The sequence below is a fragment of the Nothoprocta perdicaria genome, unplaced genomic scaffold, assembly GCF_003342845.1.
Source record: "Nothoprocta perdicaria isolate Ctin4 unplaced genomic scaffold, notPer1 scaffold_147, whole genome shotgun sequence".
Classification (NCBI taxonomy): domain Eukaryota; kingdom Metazoa; phylum Chordata; class Aves; order Tinamiformes; family Tinamidae; genus Nothoprocta; species Nothoprocta perdicaria.
In genome coordinates, this window is record NW_020454616.1 from 1618430 (window position 1) to 1625016 (window position 6587).

At 42.3% G+C, this 6587-nt stretch overlaps 1 long non-coding RNA gene across 1 annotated transcript in view; it reads left to right on the forward strand.

Moving 5' to 3' along the window:
• LOC112943399 overlaps positions 1 to 6587 on the forward strand; it is a 35751-nt gene that overhangs the window by 17424 nt on the left and 11740 nt on the right. The window lies entirely within an intron of this gene.

Consider the following 6587-nt stretch of genomic DNA (forward strand, 5'->3'; position numbering starts at 1 on the left):
TTAGCCCTGTGTTAGCCCTGCTGTCTGGGAGAAAAAAAAACCCTTTTCCAGGCTCTGAAACACTTTTGCTGCAGGTGCATGGCTATCTGTCAGGAAGTCAACATGAGGGTTATGAGGCTGCAGAAATTCTGTTTTTGTGAATTGCACCCCACGCTGCCCAGGGGAAAATGCCCACAAAACATAAGGAAGGAGATTGATGATCCTGTACTTCAGCTCCCTCGTAACCGATGGGGGCAAGAACCAAATTAGGACAATCTGGGCCAATTAAAGCATCAGGGACCAGAAATGTATCTGACACTATTTGAGGTGATCATGACAGTGAATTCTCATCCCATCATAAAGACGTAGCAAGACAGGAAAGGAGGTCTTCTATACCTGTAAACTCTGTGGCAGCAGAGTGGGAGCAAGAGGGAGGACACATTTCTTTGGCCATCGGATATCTTCATTACTGGTTTCAAGGGAGACAGGACTCTTCTGAAACACTTTCCCACCTAAGAAGGGGCTCTTACTGGTGCCAGTGGAGCCCCAGTGGAGCTCCAGACCCTCTGCACACTCCAAGCAGCACAGTATGCATCTGAATGACATTTTCAAACTGTATATGTTTTTTTTTTTCCATGTATTTGGTGAAATCTCCTGTCTTACATTCATCATGGGACTCAGGAAGCTGAAGTCCTAGTTAAAGGCTTCTAATTTCTGAGTTTTCATCCTGCCAATACAGGTAAGTAAAAATACAGTATGATCTTCCTCTGGTGGATTGTTCCTAAATCACAGTATGCAACATACTCGACTCTCACCCTAACCACAAAACTGGAACAAAAGCTGAACCTCACTAGAGGCAGACATTGTCATTATTATTATTATTATTTTTTCATATGGCATGACAAGCACTTCTGCCTCTACTATTAAATGTTTTAGCTTATGCACCTTTCAGAAAAAATTACATGATCAGTCATTGTGAGACTGGCCTATAGCTATTAAGAATCTATTTTGAAAATCCATATTCCCCGAGAGGCCCATTTCTTAATGGTGGGCCTAATGACAAAAGAAGTCTGCAAATGGCATTCTGACAATGTATTTGCTTTTGCACTAGCTCTTGGAAAAAAAAACAACCACAATATGATTTTTTAAATAAGTCATTGTAAAGTGACTCTCTTCCACCTCCTCCACCATATTAATTTAGTGACTCTTGGGAAAAAGACTGCAAGCATCACACTGCTTTTCTTGCTCAGAGACAGTGCGTGCAGGTGGCCTGCTCTTGCCATGAGTGAGTTAAAAAGTATAATGTTCTTGCATTTCAGTGGGGCTAGGAATTCAGAGGGTTGATATAAGAAAACAAAAGTGAGAATTTGCCTTTAAAGTCTTGGTTCAGCAGGGAAACTCTCCAATTTTTACTGCTTTCCTTGGTTCTTAGCTCAGTCTCCACCCCAGATTCTTTGCTGTCCTGCTTAATTTCCCTTTGTGTGTTTACAGAGAATGCATTGGTCCAGATGATTACTGTATTGCAGTCCAAATGAAAGGCAATTCACGCCTGACCTCTGTGCATGAGAATGAATCCCTTAGGTGATACAGATGTTTGGTAATGGTGGCTCTCTTGGATGGAGCACTCCAATGGCATGTGCATTGCCCTGAGGGAGACTGAGCTCCACAGAGCGAAAAATAGCTCCTCCTCCTCTGAATGTTGCAAGTCTCAGCAGGCATAAATTAGGATGTCTTGGTCAGACCTGCTGCTTGCCTTGCTTCCAGCTGCAAGTGGAGTGAATGCATGAAGGACTACCTTTTTCAGCAGTGTACAGTGGACTGCCCCACCTCCTGATGGACCAGAGCAGGAAAAAAGCAGCAATGTATTTAGTTTACAACTCTATAGAGTGCCTCACGTGTTACTTGCTTATTACTGGTCTAGCCATCTCTCTTGAGGGCAGCAACCTCTCCTGGGTTTGGTAGCAAAGCTAGCAGAAACCAAAATGATAAAGTCTAACAGCATGTCAGCAATAAACTTATGGCAACGTGAAGCCAGAAGCAACTGAATCTCCTCAACTTTGCATTTGTTCAGGTCAGCACTTATCTGAAGCCTCTTGGACGTTACTTGTACCTCCCTTAAATGCTTCTTTCCCTTTTTTCACAGCCACCGCAGGTATTATGTGGTGCATATGGTTGACAGACCTCTGGGATCTGCACCTTGTGGATTTAGTGAACTTTTTTTGTGCATACCTGGGTTCTGAATTTTCCTGGAAAAGATCTGGGATCTTGACAGACAGCTTAAAGACAGTTTCTGCTCAGTGCTTAGATGTGATGATCAATGCAGCATAAGAGATGGAAAGTCATGCAGTCCACATAGAATAGGCACAGAAGAGTGGGAGGATGAAAAAAAAAGAGGAAAACATCAGATGAAGTGTTCACCCATGGTAACTTATCAAACCTAACGTAGAGCAGAGAGCTTGAAAATGCCATGCCTGGTGCCACGCTCTGAACTGCAAGTATAAATCCACACATGACAGACCATTTACTGAGAGAAAAATGTCTTCTGAGGGCATGCCACTGTTTTGTAAGGATGTTCAAGATGGAGAGAATGAATCATTATTTGTCTAGCTCTGCTGGTTAGAAAGAAAGCTTAGATGGATCGCTCAGGCCATATGCTCAACTTTTAGGTGGCTAGAATTAGTAAAATGGCTCACACCTGTTATTTATTCCCCTGAATGATTTGTTTTTAGCCACAGCTGACACTAAGCAATGGTTCCCAGACAGCAATTTCCTTTTCTCCTTTTTTTTTTTTTCCAGATGTGGAAAAAATGTCATCAAGACCAAAGAAACAAAATTATACCAAGAGTGATACAAACTTTATGCACTTAGGCCTGTCTTCAAGCAGGAGGTGGCCAGGGTGCTGGTTATGGGAGATCGAATCTGTCCTTGTCCTCTGGCACCACAGCAGCAGGTAGAGTGCAGACCCCATGCAGGACTGCCTCAAAGCAGAAGAATGGAGAAAACCCTCAGCCCAGAGGCCAGGCTCAGTGATCCCTGCTCCATAAATGAATCCTTTCTGTATCTCGCTGGTAAAAGCTGACAGCCCTTTAGATTTGTCTGTGGGCATATGAGATGCAAGCTTTGGTTGTATGCGTAGAGATTTTACACTCTGCAAACACTACATTATGTCACCTGTTTCATAGAAGAAAAAAAAATCAGGGTGCCAAATGTCTACAAAACACCATCTGGTAAGTGTCACAGCGTCAAGCTGTGGAAATATTGACTGTACTCACATGTTTAGGCAAAACAAGGGGATAATGATGCAGCCTAACTGACATGCAGCTTAGGAAGTCAGGTCGGGGCCCAGTGTACCCTGTAGGCTCCTTATGTGTGAGACCAAGCATGTAACACAAGTGCCATTAGCACTTCCTCATGGTGTGACACACAACCTAGGAAGATGGTCTCAGTCATTCCTCAGCCTCTCCAGCCTAAAGCCACTGCCAAGGACTTCTGTGAGGCAAAACCAGACCTCTGAGCAGCTATTTCTACCACTCCTCCTCAGTAGTAAATGTCTTCTGCAAGGCATACGTGATGCTGGATTGCATCCCCATTCACCTTCCTCCCACTCTGCTGTATGATGGGAGAAGTAAGTCATTTTGGCATCTGGAAATGAAGAATTATCCACAGACTTCTTGTTACTGTAAAATGTGACTGAAAAGACAGTCAGTGAAGGCCTGCAAATAGCTGAATGTAGCTCTAGAAAGGGAGAGAAACATCTATACGCATTGTGGGCTTGTATGGCAAGGAGAGATAATATTCTGTGCTGTCAGGATTTGAAGAAGATCACATATCTCTCAGTAGTGTTCATAAACATATGTCTATATGGACACATTCTGCTAGTCTCCCAAATGCATATGTACCTTATCAGGAATGTCTTGTCCCTGCAGGAACGCAGGTTGGGACCAAGTGCTTCATTAGGATGCATGTAACTGCTTGGAGCAAAGATCTCTCCACCTCATTTCTCTGTCACAAATTTCCCAATTAAAATGAATACACAGTATGCATTTAGAGTAACAAAACTGTTACCTTATCATGCAAACAGATCTCCCTGAAACTCCTTGCAAACTCAGTACCCGAATCCATACAGGGGCCAGTAAGAGATGCTTACAAAAGAATATAAGGACTGAGACAAACTTGCAATGATATTTTTTTATTATTCCAGGAATTTCAGCTCAGAGATACCCTGAGACCCTGAGGAATTTAATGGCTCCTGATGGATTTTCCTTCTATAAACTTTTCTAGTAACTTTTTGAACCCATGGAAACTTAATATCCACAGCAGAGTCTGTCCTAATTCTCTAGCAAGAGCAGGGGAGGCCAAGCATTATAGCCATGAGGGAGAGTCTTGCCTGGGAAGTTTATTTCCACTATTCAAATATGCAAAGGCAGACAAGAACAACAACATCCCCTTAAAGATTTTAAAGTATCTGAATTCTTGAATCCATTGGTGTATTTGAAGCTGCTCCAGATTCTGCATTATCCCCCAGCAAGGTAAACATCCTGACATATGTTGTTAAAATCAGTTCTATGCAAGCAGGCTTAGGGGTAAGGAGAGGAGGGATACTAGGGCTTTATTTTATCTAGCAGCCCCTGCCTCCAGCTTCAGCAGAGCACCTCTAGCATCCCATGTGGTTCCATCCCAGCACTGTGGCCCCTGAAACCTGTATGGCCAATGTAGCAGACCTGCTTTGCCCAGGTTCACTGCCCAGTTTCCAGTGCCAAAGGGAAGGCTGGGAAAGAGGCTGCTGCTTTCTGCTGCTACATTATTGGCTTCTGGCATATGAGCTTGTGGGGGGAAGGCAGGCTAGGAGCCCCCCTCTCCCACTTTGCACCAGGAATATGCTTGCCCCCAGCATACTGTCCCCACTACCAAGGAAAGAAACTTATACAAAATTGCCATAACACACCCAAACATTTTTTTTTTTTGCCTCATATATTTTTCAGCAGCTTCTCTGGTGGTGTAGAGCTCCAGCTCAAGTAATAAGCAGAACCCGTGGAATGTACATTCGTTAAAGTTCAGATTTGCATCACAGCTGATGAGCAAATCTTTGAGAAGTCACCAAAACTCTTTTCCTTGCTGGCTCCTTGCCTCTGCAAAATTGCCTGATTTTGCATGAGTCGCTGGAAGCAAGGCTCTTATCTTCAGCTTATGCAGTCTGAGATTAGGCAAAGTACAGGCAGAGGTGTGTGCGTTTCTGCAACAGAAACGAACACAAGAGGCACATGGAGCAAGTGTGGTACCTGGGTGCTTTTGTCTGCACATGGGCTTAGGGCAGTTTTAGGTGCAGTTTTTAGCTAGAAGCAAACCTGCATTGCAGCTAGCTTTCAGCAGTTTTTCCCCATCTTCAGTGAAGCTTGTGTTAATGTAATTTCCTTGGCACCTCCTCGTTGTACACATGCAAATGACACAAGAAGTTTCTTGAAGTTTAAAAATGACCACAAATGGACATTGCAGCTTATATGCTATCATGTTTTTGAAGACACAAGGTTCTGCAAGTGCTGTGTAACTGGTTTCCAAACTTCTGAATGTCCCAGCTGCAATGTTTCAAAGATTGATCAAAACTTCTTTTTTTTTTACTTCAACATGTTTGGAACACCGAAGTAACCCTATTCTGGTAGAGTGTGCACGGACTGATTCACTGCTAAGGATAGTGTCCAAATGGGCACAGATTAAAGAAGCAGAAAATCTGCTTGAATCTGCAGACTGAAGACTTGTCCCTTGGTGTAGTGCTGATCAACCACTTCTTCTGATGCCCAAGGCAGATGGCAATAAAGCCACAGATAAGCACTAACTCTTCCATGCATAGTGGTCAATAAATTGTCATCAGACATTCCCTTCCATTTAACTTTTATTAAAAGAGGTGCTAAGGTACTGTACTGTATACAGTACATCATATTTATTACCAAAATTAACAAATATACAAAACTTTTACATGTAATTTTCTTACATCCATTTATTGGTCTATAATACTGCATTTGTTCAAGTAGGTTATCTACAGTATGTAAACATCCCTTGGATTGACCTCACACAGATTAGGAAAGCCCATCTAACCCATGTAGTTACCAAATATAGGTTTTTCTTTTTTTTTTTTTTTAATTTTATTTGGCTTTCATTGGTAGAAACTAATGTTCACATTTGGCACGTGGAAGAGACATCTACAGTGCAAAAGAGGCAGATTTTCTGATTTTGTTCTGAGCAGTTTAGCAGTGTCATGGTTTTAAGAGCTGAGAGGAGAATAAATTTGCACTAACTCGACAGGAGATGGATTAGTATTAACGTCAATGACTTATAGATCAGCCATTAAACTAGACCAGAAATTCAAAGCCTCTTCCCCAGCCCTCTCAGCCAGGTGGAAAAAAACCCTCCAAACCTCAGCCTTGTTTCTAAAGGATTAAAAAAGGACTCTGTTAGCAACAGAGAAAGCAGGTTTAGTTTACAAAGAGCCCTCTCATATCCATTTTCAATTTTCTGCTTTATTTTTTCTCTCTTTTATTATTTTTCCCCCTTTTTTTAACTGGGCAAAAGTAGCCATTTGGGAACTGCTTTTTTTTTTTTTTTTTTTTTTTTTT